The sequence below is a fragment of the Manis javanica genome, chromosome 11 (assembly GCF_040802235.1).
Source record: "Manis javanica isolate MJ-LG chromosome 11, MJ_LKY, whole genome shotgun sequence".
Classification (NCBI taxonomy): domain Eukaryota; kingdom Metazoa; phylum Chordata; class Mammalia; order Pholidota; family Manidae; genus Manis; species Manis javanica.
Window position 1 is genome coordinate 107482435 of NC_133166.1, and position 18516 is coordinate 107500950.

Sequence of the window (18516 nt, forward strand, 5' to 3'; positions counted from 1 at the left end):
TTTCTTCTTTTGAGCAATGAGCAGAAATCCAATGTAACATTAAGAAACGCCATTTTAGGCACAATAGGATGGCCACAGTGCAAACAGGGATCTCAAAAAAAACTCCTGGAAGAGAAATAAGAGTGATCACATGACAATGAAATGATTAGCTTTTCAGACATTGACATAAGCTGAATTTAATAGAAGTCAAAGAAATGTTAGAAAAAGAAACCGTAAAACAAGTTATCTTACGGAGTTTTGAAAGGTCTTTCTAATGGTATTTTTGGGAAAAAAAATCTTCTAACTAAAATGATCTTAATTTAAAACATACAAAGCTGGAACATATTCCACTTGGAACATTACAGTTGACAGCATCTTAACTATTAGTAAATGAGCCTTTGTGTGTCTTTAAATTGGCTATGGAACCAATTTTCCCTTTGCTGAGATTTTTTTATAAGTGTCAGTGTTTATTTTAACATGACCGATTTCTGGATAAATATAACCTATATATATATATACACTTGAATTCTGCTGGCCCCTCCAAGTTAATCATCTTGGAAGATGAGACCATAGACCAGGGAATTACCACTGATTACAACTTTTGGAATTGTCTTTAAATCCACCTCCACTTATTTTTGAACCCCATTTTCAGTTGTCCTGGAAGAGGATAACTCTCCATGCTTTGAGAATGCACCGATTTTAAAGAATAGCCAAAAATTCCATAATATTACAAATTTGATGCATAAAATAATTGACCATTGATTCACAAGGCCTGGAACAAAACAATCATGACTGATTTTCACTGATGTACTTAATGAAATACCTCTGAAATTCGTTTCAGTGAACAGGGTGAGACGGACTGTGATTCCGTCCTGAACGCCCAACTAGAGAACATTAAAAAACTAATGAGATGCAAAAATAATATTCCTGAGCCTTGCTTCAGTGAGGATATAACATGCGGTTAAAATTTTTAGATACTGGGAAGTGGGGGGTGGGGGAGAGTGAAACTCACCTTTGTGGAGAACAGAAGCCGATGGACTCGTCCCCGGGGAGGACTGTGTGACCAGAGCACGTCGCCGCCGTCTCAGCCCTCCCGGGACAGCCTTTCACTAAGCACAGCTTAGAGCAGGTTGAGAATATTGCTTTAAACGGGCCCCAAATTATTACGCTTTCCACAGAACCCACATATCTTGATCATTGGAGATAATATATAGAAATGTTTTAAAAATGAAAATATTATTGGAAAAAGTACACAGTCTCTCAAGAAATACTTCAAGGGCTAGAAACATGTTTTTGATTGGAAGGCTTAAAAATGTGATATCTTTGTTCATGTCACTAGAAGAAAATATATGGTCCACTGCATAGAGGAGTAAAATTCCTGATTTAATGAGACACTTTATTAAAGAACAACAAAGGATTTCTCTGAAATTTGTCCCTATGCAGTACTTTACATCAGTGTTTCTGGTGGTGGCCAAAATCTCTAGTGAGATTTTAGAACTTTTGGGGATTTTGAACTGTTTAAATTTTTCCATGTCAGAACCTTTGAAGGTGATTTGCTCCTGTGACTAAGACTCTAGATCCCACAACATTCAGATGCATTAGTCCCCACTATGGAAGGTAGCTACTTCCACACAGTTTTATACAAAATCAGGCAAATGAGGGCTAGATGGGACATGGACTGTGTCTGGTTGAACAGCTAAATACAGACCTTTACCAGAGAATTACGGGAGAGGTACATACCCGCACTGAACACCTACTGTATTCAAGGAAATATGCTGGATTTACAGGGTCCATGGATGATGAAGAAACAATTCCTGACTTCAGGCATCTCACTGTCTAGTGGGAAAAATAAAGAAAGAGTACTCTTATGTCTGAAATGCTTTGATATCTAAGTTTGTTCCTTAAAATCTGTACATGTATGGACCCTTTTCCAGAAGAAATTTAACAGTATTTGCATTTATGTAATTCACTCATCAATAAAAAAAAATATAGCATCATGGCTGGAATTTTGCAGCTGTTGAACAGCTTCCAGGCAACACTAAAACCTAGTTTTAAGACAGGAAACTGGGAAGAGTAGTGAATTTAATTGGAGTTTCAGAGGGGATATTAAAAAAGCACCAAAACTGACTTTGATCCAAGATTATCTGGTTAATACCCTCACTGATTAAAAATTATAAGCCCTAAAGCCACTCCATTATTAATGATAAATAACAAATTATTAAAAACAGTTCTACAAATGTGTCCATGTGCTGATTCCCTCTGCATTAACCTCCAGGAATCACATGATCAATACGGACGGGAGGAAGGCTGCTCATGAATTACATCTACAACGAGCAACTCTGAAAAATATAGTACAAGTAGGTTATGTCTTTGCTAGAAACTATGAATTTTCTGGCTGGATTCATGGCAGTGGGAGGATGTTCTTCCAGGGAAGAAAATAATAAGTGCATGAAGATCACTTAAGTCAATTAAGAGATCTTTATGAACTTACTATTTTGAAACTGAAGCTATTCCGTTTTCTACAAGTGAATAAATATAAAAGGAAAGTTGCCCAACTGTGAAGATTTGACATTTTGAACGGCAGGAAACTTATTCTCACCGTGCAGGCCCCTTGTCACAGCTTTCATTCTCTCAATGTACTTTAACATACGGTCATTTTCAAGTAACTTTTTTGGAGGAGAAACAGTCATAAAGAGTCATAAATGAGTAAGGTAAAATTGTTAAAATATCTGGATCATTGCTACCCATTTGATAAAGAACATTCTTCCTTGGTAAAAAAATCATCTCCGGATGAAGTATTTTGTCTTTTCTTTCTTCAGTTGTGATTTCAGTGATTGAGTTGCCACATGGTCCTATTGTTTAAGGAACAAGCCGATCTATTAATATTTCTTAAGAGAAAAAAATTCTGTGAGTTGTTAACTACTGGGGTTTTGTGTACTTGTTCTTTTAAAATGTAGAATGGAGGAAATATTAATTAAGCCCTACAGAATTATTCTCTTTGACTATGGAAAATTTTTAAAAAACAGAATAAAAACCATAAAAATCACAGACTCTCAGGTCTACAAGAGGTCACTTAATTAGGGCTCAAAATCAATGTATAAATCCTTTAGACAATCCACACATGTCAGATGACATATATTTGATGAATAAGTTGTGCTGAGGTATCTCATTTTCATACGATTTATTGAGCAACATGATATTTAACTGTGATGGACTCTCGGCTTCTGGCTGGAATCCCTTCTCAGCCCAAAGTCGCCCGCGGAGAGGGCACAGCAGCCTGCTGGCAGCATTAGGTAAGGTTCTTGCGTGTCCAAATGCGCTTCACATTGCTCATTCTTAAAGGAGCGTTTTATAAAGGTGAATCTTTGTAGATTCTTATAAAGGAGATTTTGATGAAATAGACTGAGATCCATGCAATGCATATCAGAATTCAATATCGAAAATGTAATACACTTCCATATTTGGCACATACAGTGTTTTATATAATACTAAAACCTTTTAAATGAGTTCAGCTTTGTAAAATTGTCAACTTCTGTTCATCTCATTTTTAAAAAAATTTCTATGTAGAATAGAAACGTAGAAAGGTATAATAGCTACTTTTATATCAGAAATTATTTTTTTAAATTCTTATAGATCATACTTTGTAATACATTTTTTGTTTACTATTTTTCATCCCCTTTCCACCATCCTAAGCATTCAAAAAAAATTTTTTTAACTATAGTTAGAGCTTACTAAAACTCATGGGAAATAAAATAGTATTCTATACATTGTTTCACACAGATTGATGTGAAAAACATTTGGTTTCCTGTTGACTGAAAGAACAGATGCTTGTATAATTTATGAAGCCAGAAATGCTTTCACAATATCTTCCCAAAATAGTAAGATATTCTAATAACACAGTTGTGGGGAATGAAGTAAAAAAGGTTGGGAGACTCTAAGTTGCAGATTGAATTTTGAGTGCAGCACAAACATTTGGAAATATGTTGTCAATATCCTAAAAAATATGATTGTAATCACTCACCTTATAACATGATAAGTCATAAAATATTTTATTGTTTCACATGAAAACAGAAAAGCCTAACATGGTTTTTTTTTATTATGCATACCCGGCTACCTCTTTTCCAGGACTATTATGTTTTCCTAGACAAATACTTTTCTGTGATACACATATTACTTTAAAGTTTCCAAGACTAATTTACATGATTACATAACCACAATAGTTGTGTTACTAACATGGTAGTCTTTACTGGGGGTTGATTTAAAATTATTTTGAATATCAGTCAACATGTCTATCCTTTCCAAACTGAGGGATTAATCAACCATTCTTGCAAAGTCAAGGGCACTTGTATTTCTTTGCTAAAAATAAACCCTGATGGTTGTGGCATTGACTCAGCCTGTGGCAGTCCCGATGGGCGTACCACTGGCTAGTGGACCTTCATTATGAAAAAAGTTTCTAGCTTCAATTATAATTTGAATTTTTCCTTATATTCAGTTCCTGCCAAACTTCACACTATTGTTGTGCCTTTTCTATGAGATGTCTTAGTCTGTTAAAAAAACATTTTCCTGTAAATTAGTTCTTTAAATGATTAATCATTCATAAAAGGACCATTTTGAAACCCCAATATAATTTAGTTACCAAATCTGCTCGTGGGTTTTGGAAAAAAAATGTGGTAATGTTATATTTTCTTTCCTTTCTTTGCTTCAGGAAGAAGTCTGAATTTTAGAGCAAAGAAACAGTAAAATATTTTTATAGTAGACACACCTTGAAACATTAAAAAAGTGAAGCTTTGATGAATGTTTAGAAATGCAATGATATTTAAACACTAGTCTAATTCTGTGTAGAGCCAATAACATACTTATTTGATTTAAAATAATTTGTAACATAAACTCAAGGACAAGGAACTGTTTTGAAAAATGATCAGGAAAAATCTTCCTGGGTGCAGTCTGGTCCCCATACTGAATTCAGGTTGGACATTAAGGCAGGCTGCCTAATCAGGTTAATCAAGGCTTCCTAACTTCAAGAGAGTCTCAGATGAACTCCAACGTTTAAGCAGACATTGTTTCTCCATAGAACTACCTGTCTTGAAGACTCTCCACACCTGTCCTGCCAGGTAATGATGCTACACCGCAAAATGCTGATCTTGCCAGGAATGTTATTGTGCCATTTTGTTTTTAAAATTATACATTTTGAGGTTATTTAGAAAAGAAATTTAACATTTCTCGTTTTTGGTCTTAGAAGTGGGGAAAAAAAAGAATAGCTGTTTTTGAAGGGAAGAAGCATTAGAATCTGGGGAGACCTAGATTTAACCTCTGTTGCTTAAACAAAAAGGAGTATCATGTTACCCCCTTTGCAGAATATCTATGATAGAGGGTTGATCAGAAATAAATTGATCCAGGGTATATGAGGGTGATTTTATTATCCAGGTTTTATCTAGGAAACTGGAGCTCAGAGAGGCAGTGTATCCAAGCCAGTGACGACAGTTCGCTTTTCATTGAGTTATTATGCATTGTTAGCAACAAAGTGCAGCTTTTAAATGTCTGCAGTCCACAGCACAGAAAACCTTTACCCACTGATGCAGCCTGCATGTGCACAGTATCTTCTAAAAAGGGTCCAGCTTCTGACAATAAACGGTTAATAAAGAATGTAAGATAAGGAAAACATATTGACAGTCCTAGGCTTTTGTTAAAAGTAACATTCGTGTTGGAGCTATAACACTTCTTTTTTTTAACCCCCTCTTTTAGACTGAACTCTGTAAATATTGGAGGTGGCATATAGTTTTTTGTTTTTCTTTTTTTTATTAAAGTAGAGTTGATACACAATCTTACGTTGGTTTCAAATACACAGCACAGTGGTTCAGCAGTTACGCATATTATTAAATCCTCACCCCCCTCGGGAAGTTACCATCTATCAATGTAGTAAGATGTTACACAGTTATTAAGTGTAACACAACCAGTAACACATAGATTTTACACAGGCAACACATATGTATTTATGTCTATGAACACTTCCAAAAACAAACACCACAAAGTTGGCTACTATGTAGATTTCCAAATGTTTCACAAAATGCAATTTTCTTTTAAAATTGTAAGGTCTCGATAAGTGTTAGTTGCACTGATCTGGCTGTGAAAAAAATTTTTAAAGCAGTCCATTTTGGAACGGATATCCAATACGAGTCTCCTTTGTGTAAATCCAGTTAATAGGTACATTGAATGTCAATCATTATGTTTCAGTTGCTGGTAACTTTGCCAAATAGCACAAAGGTAGTACTGGGAATGCTTCCCTTCACCAAAGCAAGTTCCTAAGACATTTTATAAAGTGAGTAATATAGAATTATTTATAGAGTTTTTTGGGGAAGGACCACCAGAAACATTTCGGGCCTTTTTCTGTCAACAGGGGGAAGGGCTATCAGTAATTACAAAGCTGTTGGAAAACAAATTACAGGCCCCTCTGGGGTGTCAGTATTTCAGTGGTAAAAGATACCCGGTGTGAGCCAAGCCTTGGCGTGACCTGACCTGATTTCCTGCCTCCTCGGGGAAGAAGCGCGTCCCAGTAGTGAACTTGGCTCTCTTGGTGTTGAGTCAGCGCCCCTCCTCTTTGATGCTTTCCCTCTACTGACGTAGCCAGAAGCTCCGTAATTACTACTGTGATTACCAGAATGAGTGTTTCTAGAAGAGGCACTTTTAACTGTATGATTGGCTAGTGCTGAAGTATTATGGGATTTCATAGCTGAAGAAAGGGAGGAATCCTCTAAGAAAACGGAAACAGACATGAGAAAGGGTCTGGGGCACCTAAACACCAGTTGAGTGGGCATCGCATTTTTTGTGGGTCCCAGAGAGTTTTATTTTCCTCCAGAGAAGAGGGGAGGGAACAACGATCCGAAACAACGTTTCCTAATGGGATATTTCACACTTAGGTTTTACAAAGATTCATTTTCATGGACAGAAAATAAAGCTGATTAAACTATAAATCTCTTCATGCGCATGTGCTGCCCCTAAAGTGTTCAAACTAGCTACAATTCAGAGTAAAATCTGGAGGCAGCAGTCCATCTCACTCCCTTTCATTTCCCAGATCGACGCCCAGATGCTCCATGTAGGTCAGGACATCAGGCAGAGAAAAGGACTGGAGACTGACGCGAAGACGCTCTATTTCACACGCTTGCCCTCTGGAAGGACTGGCAGAGGCAGTCACTTAAATTAACTACAGGTCAGCAGACAAGATACATGATCTATTTCTCAGACAGACAACTTCAGCGTCCCAGACCCCGATGGCCTTCCGCGGAGGCGCAGCACACGGCTTCTTCACGCTCCCCGTCGGTTCACGTTAGAGGTTGCTGTGCTCGTAAGGGGTGTTTCGTGTGTCCTGTGGTCCCTCTTGCTCAAAGCAAAGAAATGGCTTTGGTTAATTTATGACCTACTAACCTTAAGCAAAACTGAAATAATGTTCTCACAAGCCAAGGGGAAGAAAAATAAAAGCAAAAATAAATCTGACCTTGATGCCGTTTGGTCTTTTCCTGCCCACACAACCCTCCGAAATTACAGGGAGGAGGACAGGAAGATATTTACCCACAGATGGCCCGTTTTATGGTTCTTTTCACTCAAGGAAAACTGTGCAAGAATGCAGATTCCCACCATCAACTTAGAATTCTTGAATTATGAACAGTGTTTTTAAGAAAAAGACACTGCATGTTTCCGTACAGAAAATACAAAATCGCAATCCTGTTGAATCTCAATGTTTTAAATACAAATGCTTGATAGCCAAGAATTAAGTCACCAAATAAAGATGTGGAAGACATAGAGCTAGACGGTAAAGAGGTAGTGATTGAATCCAAACACAGACTAGCAGGAAACTACATTAAACCAGCAAGTAGACCAATTTTTGTGTATGGAACAAAAATAATCTAGAATATGGGGCCCTAACATTTATTTTCTCTTCTGACACTAGTGTACCTATCACCAAGAGCATAGATCTTATTTTCAGTTGTGAAAAAATTTACACTTCCCAGAAAAAAAGGTTCTGTGTTCAACAAACTTTAAGTATGTGAAATATGCATCCAGTTTAGTCCAAGGAGAGAAGGAAGAATTAATTACTGTATTTACTATTGCTATTTTATGTGTACATGACATTTACTGTAATTTCTTACTGTTATAAGTGAATCATTTTTATATTTAAGAATGGTAAGGTAATTATATTCTGCAAAGGACTTCTAGGAAAATATTTTGGAAAACAAATAAGAACATGGTTATGTGCTGCAATTAATCATAGCTGCCCCGGAGCTTTGCTTATTTGTAGGCTAAATGCATGTTCAGTGTTAATGAAAAATACAAGGTTTAGAGTCTTTTATCAATAGCATCCCCATTATGTAAATGTTAGCAGTTGTAGCAAGAGATGAAGAGGCATGACTGAAAGCAGTTGTGTATTGACCTGACGGTAATATCACAATAGGCAGTCAGCAGAACTAAAGTCATGTACCTTCCATCGTGACTGACAATGCAAACAAATGTGTCCCTGGTCCCATGCTGATGCTCTTTCCGGGAGCAGCACAGAAACACGGACTGATAGAGCATTTGCCTAAGGAGTTTCATTCTGTAGGAACAATTGGCTTGCCTCAAAAGAATTAAATACTGCAAAGTTCAGATTAATCATTGTTTCATATTCTAAGACTATTTGTCTCTTCAATATGTATTCCCAGGAGATCACGAACCCCTCATCCCCTAAAAAAATAAGTTTCCATATAAACAGTTTGTCAAGAAGTATTAAACAATCAATGTCATTGGAATATTTTACGTGAGTGAAATATTGAAGGTGTAAAAATCTCGAGTAAATATTTCACTTTCTGTTTCAAGGACAGTTGTCTTGAATGATCAAAAATGATCATTTTTGATGTAATATTCTAAGTTGCTGGTTGTCTCATCCCAGATAACTGTAACCATCCTGGGTACCCGTTCAGTGTACAAAACAGGGACTTCCTGGATCTGATACAGCCAAAGTGACATTTTAGAACTTGATGATAGAAAATCATTGAAAATGTGGTTTTAAAATATATATCCAGCGACGTTTGCCATGATTTAACAATCAGAATAAATCACAAAGCATGCTTGGAGAAATGGGATATGCAAGAAAGCAAAAAAAGTAGAACTGTTAGGATTTTCCTGTCCAAAATGGTTGGAAATGCATGGTTCTGTAGCATACCTAGATGGCTTTTACCTTTCACAGCATTAATGAAATCTTTGTGCCATAAGCTAAGAAAAATGTGTTGAGCTGATTCCCTTATTTATTTGTTTCGTCATTTCTAAGTAAGAATTTGTTAAGGAAAATATACTACTTTTGTGACTCTGTTTTGGAAAAAAAGTATTAAACATAAAAGGATAACGTTGACTAACACTAATGTGCTGTTAGGAAATCTTAGAAAATCCTGTTTAGTTTGTATACTCTAAACACATCCCGCTTACCTACTATAAGAACAGAAACATTTAAATCGTAAGGCATGGTTTTGGTCTGATGCCTCGAGCTACTTTGAATAACAAAGTCTCCCTGTCATCACCAGTGAGGCTCATCTCTGGACCTGTGCCAAGACAGGCATGTTTTTAGCGCAATGAAAGGGGTCCTTTTCTTTCACACAATGTGATGTGGAGGCTTGCCAAGCTCTGGTTGGTAGAACCTGCCTCTTCTTTCTTAGGGTCTTGAAATGGCATGAAGTGCGTGAACTGTATGCCTGAAGCCCCTCTGTTGTGTCTGCCTCCCACCCCCGGTACCTGCAGATGCCCTGCGGTCAGCAGAATTCTGAGCTTAGCGGTTGCTTCAGTGAACATTCAACGCTGTCGGTGAGTTTGCAATTAAGATCAAAACCATCGACCGTTGACTGTACCCTATGGCTAACCCATATCTACTCCGTGGCTTCCAGAATTCGCTGAAGACAGAAGCCAGCGGGACAGCATGGATGTTCTCCCACGTGCAGAGATTATTTTTAAAAGGTCACAATCAACATTCATTGCTGTCGGTGGGTTGCACTGTGTGAACCAGCTCACGGAACAATGAATGCCACTGTGGCCCGCTGTGTGCAGTCACCTGCAGGGGCCGGTCCGTCTCTGAAAGATGTATTCAAAGTCGGGATATTGTTCTTTAACCTGCAGAGTCTTCCGGTTTAGGTATCTGCTTTTTGTCCTACAATCAGATTGAGATGAAAGGTCACTAGTTCAAACAAGAACGGTACTCCTCTAAAACACGTCGTTATGTTATAAGTAGGGCACTTTGTTCAGAAGGTAAGCTGTTTGTCCCTGCCATCTGTGACATGCCATCTAAGGTGGCAGGCCTTCCCCCTGTGCAGCCAGAGCTGAAGCCACAGGGAGAGGTTTAGCACCCAGGCCATTGGCACGCTTGCTGACATCACCTAAAAATAACCTTCTCTGTATCTCTTGTTAGGCTCAGATAATTCTTCCTCTTGCTATAGAATTCTCTAAGGAAGGAAGAAAGTGTGTATGAGTAACTACACAACTATCAGAACAATTCCGAGGGTCCGATCTAGAGCGCTAGACTGATTTCTCTAGTCAAATCCAACTTTAAGGTGAAAGTCCACCCACTCTCTTCATGTTTCACCTTCCAAGAACCTGAGCTATGTCATTACACTTAAAACCATGGCCTATAAATAAATACATGTCACTTTTCCTCTGAAAAACTAGATATATCATAGTTTTTCTTAACTAGTATGGCCCTAGGTTTTTATACAGAATACTTGTCACTGAATTGGGCCACCGATACTATAGATTTGACCATAAAACATTAAGTGTTACTATTTGTCCACAGATATTATCATTTATAATTATAATAATCATTTTGTTGTTATATAAAGTGCTCTTATTATAATAATAGAGATACTTCTGGAGTGCCTATGTTTGGAATATCCCTAAGGCTTCCATATTTAATTTTAAAAATCTGTCAAATACATTGCTCATTCTAGTCCTTTCCCTTTACGATTCTGTGCAACTCCCACCCCCACTGCAGAGCATTCTGGGGACCCGGCTCTAGATCTCATCGTGACCATAAAGTATTTTTCTGCATCTGATATCTAAGCTGGGACATCCTATTCTCTGCCCGTCACTTCCCAGCACTCTGGCTTCTCACCCTCTTTTCCCCAAGGCAACTGTCCTTCCAGCTTCAGTGTTATTAAAAAACAACAACCACATAGTCACGTGCGTATGTGCTGGAACCTATTCATGGGCCTCCAAATTCTCTGGCCTCTCAACTCTGACCGAGGGTCTCCACCCCATTCCCCAGCCACTAGCTCAACTAACTACCCGAGAGTGCTGTTCTGACGATAAATGAAATAATTCATGTAATGACTTTAGCATAATGCCTCCCATTTAATAAATATTTAGTAGTAGTAGTGAACTCGATCCTACATATGCTAGGATCCCATTATGTAAAAGTTATTATTTTTATTTAATTCTTAAGTGCTGGGATTTTCATCATTTTTTCTTCTCATACGCATTATATCTTCTTTCCCCTTTGTTATCCTTTGTTTTATTTTGTTTCAAGCTGACACTATATACGTCTCCACTGTCCAAAACTCTAGGTCTTCATTAAACAAATCACACCAAAAATCATGCTTAACTTTTAGTCAATGGCTATCAGAAAAAAAAAGTTAATAGAATCATCATTTACATTATTAGATTCACACAATGATCTAGGTATGCTGTCTCCTTTAATCCTCACGAGAACCACTTGAGGAAGGAAATTCTCCTCTGAAGATGGGAAGGATGGCAAGCCAGACTTGGGAAGGACGGCACTGTGATTAAGTGACGTGAGACATGGATTTTCTTGTTCATCAGAGGAAATAATCTCTGAAGTCAGAGCCTTTATCTGTTTCATTTGCTGCTCCAAACTGCCATTATGAGCATGTCAAATATGTGATAAGAGCCTAATAAGTATTAGCCAACTGAGTGAATCATGAGCTCGTCAACTCAGGAAGCAGTGCCTTCCAAGACTGACTCATAGAACGCAGTGCTCCAGGCCGGATGCTGGGGGCCCATGTTGAGTCTTAATTGAAACATAGTTTTTCAGAAAACTACATACACAACAGAGGTGTTTATTTCTAGCCTCCATAGTACAGTACTACTATTTACTTATATATTTACCATTTATTAATTTAACTACTCTATTTCTTCTAGTCTGATAGACCATTAATGGTAAGACAAACCATTATTGTATGAAGTAGTAAGAAAAGGAACAAAGAAATTTTAAAAAAAGGAAGTAATAAAAAAAGAAACATAAAATGAAAATGAAAGAGAAGACCCCCCAGGACCCCGTGGCCCCCACCATGTGAGGACACAGCAAGAAAGCAGCTATCCCTAGAGCAGGAAGACGGCCCTCGCCAGGCCCTGAGTCGGCCAGCGCTTTGAACTCGGGCTCCCCAGCCTCCAGAACTGCGAGAGATGAACTTCTGTTGATGAGCCACTCAGTCTATGGTATTTTGTAATAATAACCCAGATGAACCAAGGATGATTCAAACCAGATGAATGAAGTGCTGGGAGGGAACCTAATTATCACAACATGAAATTGAGCAGAACCTAAAATTCAAGTGAGCAAGACTTCGATTAGTTGATCAAAACTGTTCTCTGATTCCCAAGAAATTTCAAAACACTGAAGATAAGGAGAACATTCCAAAAGTTTCTAGAGAGAAAAAAATCAGCTGACAGGTGAAGGGTCTGGAATTAAAATGACAGTGGACTTCTCAACAATTCTGAAAGTTAGACGACAATGGAGAATAGCTTTCAAAATCCTGAAGGAACAATGATCCATTCCAGAATTCTGCACCCACAAAACTACCATTAAATGCAAAAGAAGACGTGATATCTGAGGGGAGCCGACCTGTTTATAAGCAGTCCAACGGCCTTGAGGGTGGCCTGCTGTTCAGAGACCAAATGGAGGCCGTGAAACCACATGAAGATGCCCAGCAGACCCCGGCTGCCATGGACCTTCTGCTCCAGTGTGAATGCAACTTCAAGGAGACCCCAGGCCACAGGAGCCCAGCTGAGCATATCCTAAATTCCTGTCTCACAGGAACCAGGAGATAATACATGTGTGTATAGCACAACACCACTAAGGTTTGAGGAGGTTTGTTGCATAGAGACAGCAACTGGAAGGCTCACTCAGACTGTTCACAGTCCATTCATTGCTGTCCACCAGAATGAGGGACTGGCCCGCGCAATAAAACAGTTCTAGAGGCAGGAACCTGAGCCTGAGAAGAGGCAAATGGAATTCCTGGGATGACAGCCGGACCTGCAGGCCAGGAGGGCTTGAAGCTAATAGAAGACCCACAATGTTTGCTCACCCAGTAAGGTTCTGAGAGCCTTCTCTGCACCAGAAACTGTTTGAGACACTGGGGATGCAACGGAGAGTGAGGGTCTGTTCTCAGCAGCTCACATTTTGGTGGAGGGTGAGACCCAATAAATGAATGTACTAATAAATTTATAAGTATATACCCCCCAAAAAAGGAACTAACCCTGTCCATTAAAATTTTTAAGTGCCATTACTTATAATACATATCTTGACTTCAGAGATGTTAAAACATAAAAATGATGTATCCTAGAGTCAATGAAATACAGTATTTACCCTCAGCACTCCACCAATGGGTGACACTTCTTATATTAAACAAAAGATACAATTAAACCTGAGAAGGTAATGCAAGTAAGAAAAAAAATGACGGAAAGGTTTTGGGAATGATTTGAATTTTTTTCCCACTTTTGGCCACAAATGAAATGCATGGTTTGAACTTTGCAAGTGTTGTAAGGATTTTCAAGGGTTGTTTTAGCTGTACATGGTTTTGATCCTAGGTGCTGACTTTAAAATTGACTTTCCCCTTGACCTTAAAGTAAAACTCCTAGGTATATAAGCAGATATTTCTTAATTTCTAAAACTGTAACTTATAGCTAGTAAGAAGAGCTAGCATTTATTTTGCAATCATATTTTACTTTTACAAATCCTTTCTTTTATTTTGCACCATGTTATTACAATCCAATATAAATTTTTCTGGTTGTAATCACATTTTCCAAGTCATTCCCCCATCGTTTCTAGGCAAATTCACTCATTCTTTTTTGCTTCCTCTAAGAAAGCAGATTGTGAATATAATCACTGAATATTGTGATTGTAGAGTCCTTTTTTAATCACCCCTACACATGCAAAATTTTCCTAAAAAAACAACACCAAGTAACAAAAATAAAAGATTCAGCTATATTCACTGCCTGGATCTCTCTAAACTCTGGACAGACAGCTTGGACCCGTGTGTGTAAAGCTAAGTGGGGCCACAGCACACAAAGCCATTTGTAAGATGCTAGTCTGTGCTATCAATCCTCTTAGGCAACCTGCTCCTGCCGAGTCAGGGCTAACACATGCTGTGCAATTGCGGGAATGGATATGGCTTACAGATTAAAATTAGATGCAGAATTAAATTGCTTGAACACAGCAAAAAATGAAGGGGATAGTAGAAGGGGTGGAGAAGACAATTCAGGCACACCAGTACTCACATACACTTAGTTCCAGGATCTGAATTTCCATGAGTTTCCATCAGAACCCTTGGGTTCAAGTTCTACTTTCATTGCTGAGAGCCACTTTCAGAGCAAAAGTACATAGAATGTCAAAGAATATGCAGCCACATAAAAATGGATGTTCAAAGTGTGGATTTACAGCCATGAGATCTCCGTGAGTCAAATGCCAGAGCTCCTTTTAGGCAGCCAAGTAGAGGAATTTAATGACTACTAATGACTTTGGTAACTCTTCAGGCTACTGTAATAAGAGCAATCAGATCTCAGGCATAAGGGTGTTGTAACATGATCACCTGTGCTTCTCAGAGAGGAATGTCCATGCACACGGACAGCACCACACAGCTGGCCAAGCATGTTGTCGGCGATGTCAGAGAGGAGGCGGGGAGAGGTGACCGTCTCGAAATCATTCAACACCTTTTGCATTTGGTAAATGCAAACTAGCGCAGTAGTTAAGACAGATGCATCCTTATTGAATAAAAGAGTGCCAGTTGTTTGAGAATCTAAGAGTTAAACCACTGGTAAAAGAAAAAAGTAAGTTCACTATATGTGCTTTCTTGGTTTAGAACATAAGAACATAAAATAATAGGCTATTTACTTATCTACTCAAAAATATATATATGCTGAGAGCCTGTTTATTTCCCAGCATTTTGCTAAGGGCTAAATCACAGTCACTCCATCCTGGGCACTTGCAGGCTAGTGGTAGAGACAGATACTCAGCACACAGTTGCATGATTAGGGGACCTCTAAACCAAGGGCCAGAGAGTAAAAAGAAGACCCAAAAGAACTTCAAAAAAGACCAAAGCTGAGTCTTGTTTAACTGGAAAAGCAAGGGAACATGTGCCAGTGAAGAAATACACACAGCCATAACCCTCCCCTCCCCCTACACCGAAGCTAACCTTAACCCTAATCCTAATCCTATTCATAAATCTAGCCCTTAGCGCTCAACCTCACCCTCACTCACACGGAACCATGACCTTTAACCTAACTGTCACGCTAACCCTCATCCTAAACCCCAATCCTAACCCTAACCCACACCAGAACTACCTCCTAAACCCAAGCCAACAACTGACCCTCACCCTGCCCTTACCCCCACTCCCTCAAACTCACCCACACCTCACCATAACCCAGTCCCTGAGCGTAACGCTCTCACGCTGAGACTGAACCCTAGCTCCCACCGTGACCCTTCTCCCCCTACACTGAACCCTACACCTAGCCCCAACCCTCACTAGTAGTAATAGCTGATATTTTTTGAGTCTTATTATATGCTAGGCACCACTCTGTGTTTTAGATAGATTCTTTGTTTAAATTCACCACAAGCCCATAGTTAGTTTTAAACCCCTGATAGCTTAGAAGTGCAGAGACTGAAGCAGTGTGAAGTGACCTGTCCAAGCGCACAGCCCTGGCGCTCCAGCTCGAAGGGCTGGCATTTCACCACTCCATGCATGTGGGAAGCCTTACCTCATGCCCCGCACTTGTGAGTTCCTTCTTCTTAGGATCACGGTTTTCTCCTTCATGAGACCTTCGACTAGGTGTCTTTCCCAGACATCACATCATGAGAGGAGGCACCGAAACTCTTGTGTGACTCACTCCATCCAAGCCTCTCCTTGGTTATGTGACTAATATGGGGGAAGTTATTAATAGTTTATAGCAGGATAATATATAATTCCCCTATTTTGCAGTCACCCATTATTACATTTGAAAAGAACCTTTACTTAAACCAAATACTAAATAGCTGTGGAAAATTTAGGTTCCATAAAGAAACTGAGAATGAATATAATTCTGGCTTTGCCATTCTCAAAAGACACGACGAACGAATGCCTCTGAGGGGATGGGGAGGAGATCGTAGAGCCCTGAGGGCTCAGATCTCTGCCTGGTGAGCAGGTCCCCGAGGCGCAGCTGCATCTTGCTGGGTAAGAGCCCTTCCAGGCCTTTCCGCCTTCTGTCAGGTATTTCCAATAAAGCACCCGTTTCTCTAAAGCTGAGCTCAGTTAACACGCCATAGAAATTCTTTATCTTTCACCTCTTCTGTTCTCTTCTGTATATTTTTCCCTTTCCTATTTTAAGGCTTCCTAAAATGCACTCTTAAAAAAAAATGTGTCCTAAGTGATTTTGAATAGAATGGTCAGTAATCCCTGTCAAGAAACCATTTTAAAGTATGAAAAAGTACAGATGTGTTCACATTAAGTCGTCGTCAGTGGGTCAGTGGATCCCTCTAAACCGCCAGTGGATCACTCTCACTTTTCTGTTTTAAGTTGGTCTAAATCTCTGGTTGCAAACGAGAAAGCAGTCCTCTCTTGAAACATGTTTATAGTTGTTATTACAGTTATAACAACTATAGTTTATAGTCTGGGCTTCCGATGTTTGGAGGAAACAAACTGGATTTGGAATCAAACAGCTGACTTTACATCTCATTTCTACGGCTTTCTGATTCTGTGAAATGTAATCAAACTGTCAAACTTTTGAGACACATGCATAGGTAACGTCCTTCGCTGCATTCAGTTGACTTCCCGAAGACCATGCCTGCTGGGCCACCCCTGTGGGCCACTCTCCTCCAGCCCCTTCTGATGGCTCCTCTGCTTCCCCACCTTTCATCCTTACAGTCCCCTGGGGCCCAGATCTTGGACTTCCTCTGGATTGGTAGGATTTTCTTGGTGATGTCAGCCAACGTGAAGACTTTGAATAATACCTATTGCAGTGATTCTGAAGTTCATCTCCAGCCCCCCCCTCACGCCTCGCTCCACGCATACACATCCAGCCGCATCCAGGGCTTTGCGGTGGGATGTCCATGGGTATCATCCTGTGGACATGTCCAAGACCAAAGTCCTTGGTTTTTACCCCTAAATCTGTTCCAAGTGCAACCTTTCCCATCTCCATTCAAACAGCTAATCTCAAAGGTAGTTTGGGTCAAAATTTAGAGTCGGTCCTGATGTTACCTTTCACCCCTTCAGTCTGGTCAGTCAGGAAATTCTACTGGCTGTTTCTTTCAAAGGCTCACCTCTCTGGTCCAGGGCAGCCTTATTTCTGGGTGACTTACTGTACTACCTATAGTCTCTTCTTGCTATGGCAGAAGAGGAATCTTTTGAAATGCAAATCTGATCGCATCACTACTCTCCTCAAAAGCCAGCATTTGTGCCCCATTTTACACAGACAGATAGTCCCTCCGCCAGCCCCCGAGACTGCACACAGCGCGCTGACTTCATCTCCTGCTCCTCCTCCCTCCAGTCGCACTGGCCGACTCAGGGTTATTGCAATAGGCCAGCCATGCATCTGGTCTGCGATCTTTGCGTGAGCTGTGCCCTGTACCTGGTGCATCTCCCCACAGGTAATGTCATAGCTCACTTCTCATCTCTTCCAAGTCTTTGACCAAATATCCCCTTGTCAATGAGACCTGCACTGACCATACTATTTTAATAGGCAAATTATTCCCTGCTCTTTCCTCTGAATCCCCCTTACTTAGATTTATATTTCTTTATTCCATAATATTTAGCCTCATTTTACTATATTACATAGTTTATGTATTTATTATGTCTGCTTACTGTATATTTTCTCCTCAGCCACTGGAATGCAGGCTCCCTGAGTGCAGAGAGGTTTTCTCTCTTCACTCACGAATGCTAACTGCCAGGAGCCATGTGTATACATAACAGGAGATGAATACAACACTGGTTGACTGATTGAACAAGTCAATTAAAAAATAAGTAAATACATATTTTGAAGGATGTTGTGAGGTTTAAATGGAATGATCCATCCCACAGCATCCATCCCAGTGCCCAGAATGGAGGAAACGCTAACCAAATACTGTTGTTCTTAGTAATTTGCTCAGAGTAAATTCTGGGGTGATTGGGTCACTGAAACTACTGTTTTCATCATGTGGAATGAAGTTCTCTATGGACGGTTTTTTCTGCATCCCGAAAATGATCAGGTCAAAATGAAGAAACTTAATCTGAGGGATTTTTATTGATCATATCTCGTGTTTGTGTGCAGGATGGTAACATTTTTGTT

General features: G+C 39.5%; 1 long non-coding RNA gene across 1 annotated transcript in view; it reads left to right on the plus strand.

The window, feature by feature from the left end:
- The window catches only part of LOC108384173 (uncharacterized), a 68090-nt gene extending 60623 nt beyond the window's left edge, over positions 1-7467 (plus strand). Inside the window, exon 3 of the long non-coding RNA XR_001849957.3 lies at positions 7049-7467. This is a non-coding gene — a long non-coding RNA (uncharacterized lncRNA). The remainder of the gene's footprint in view (positions 1-7048) is intronic.
- Positions 7468-18516: the final 11049 nt, after the last annotated feature.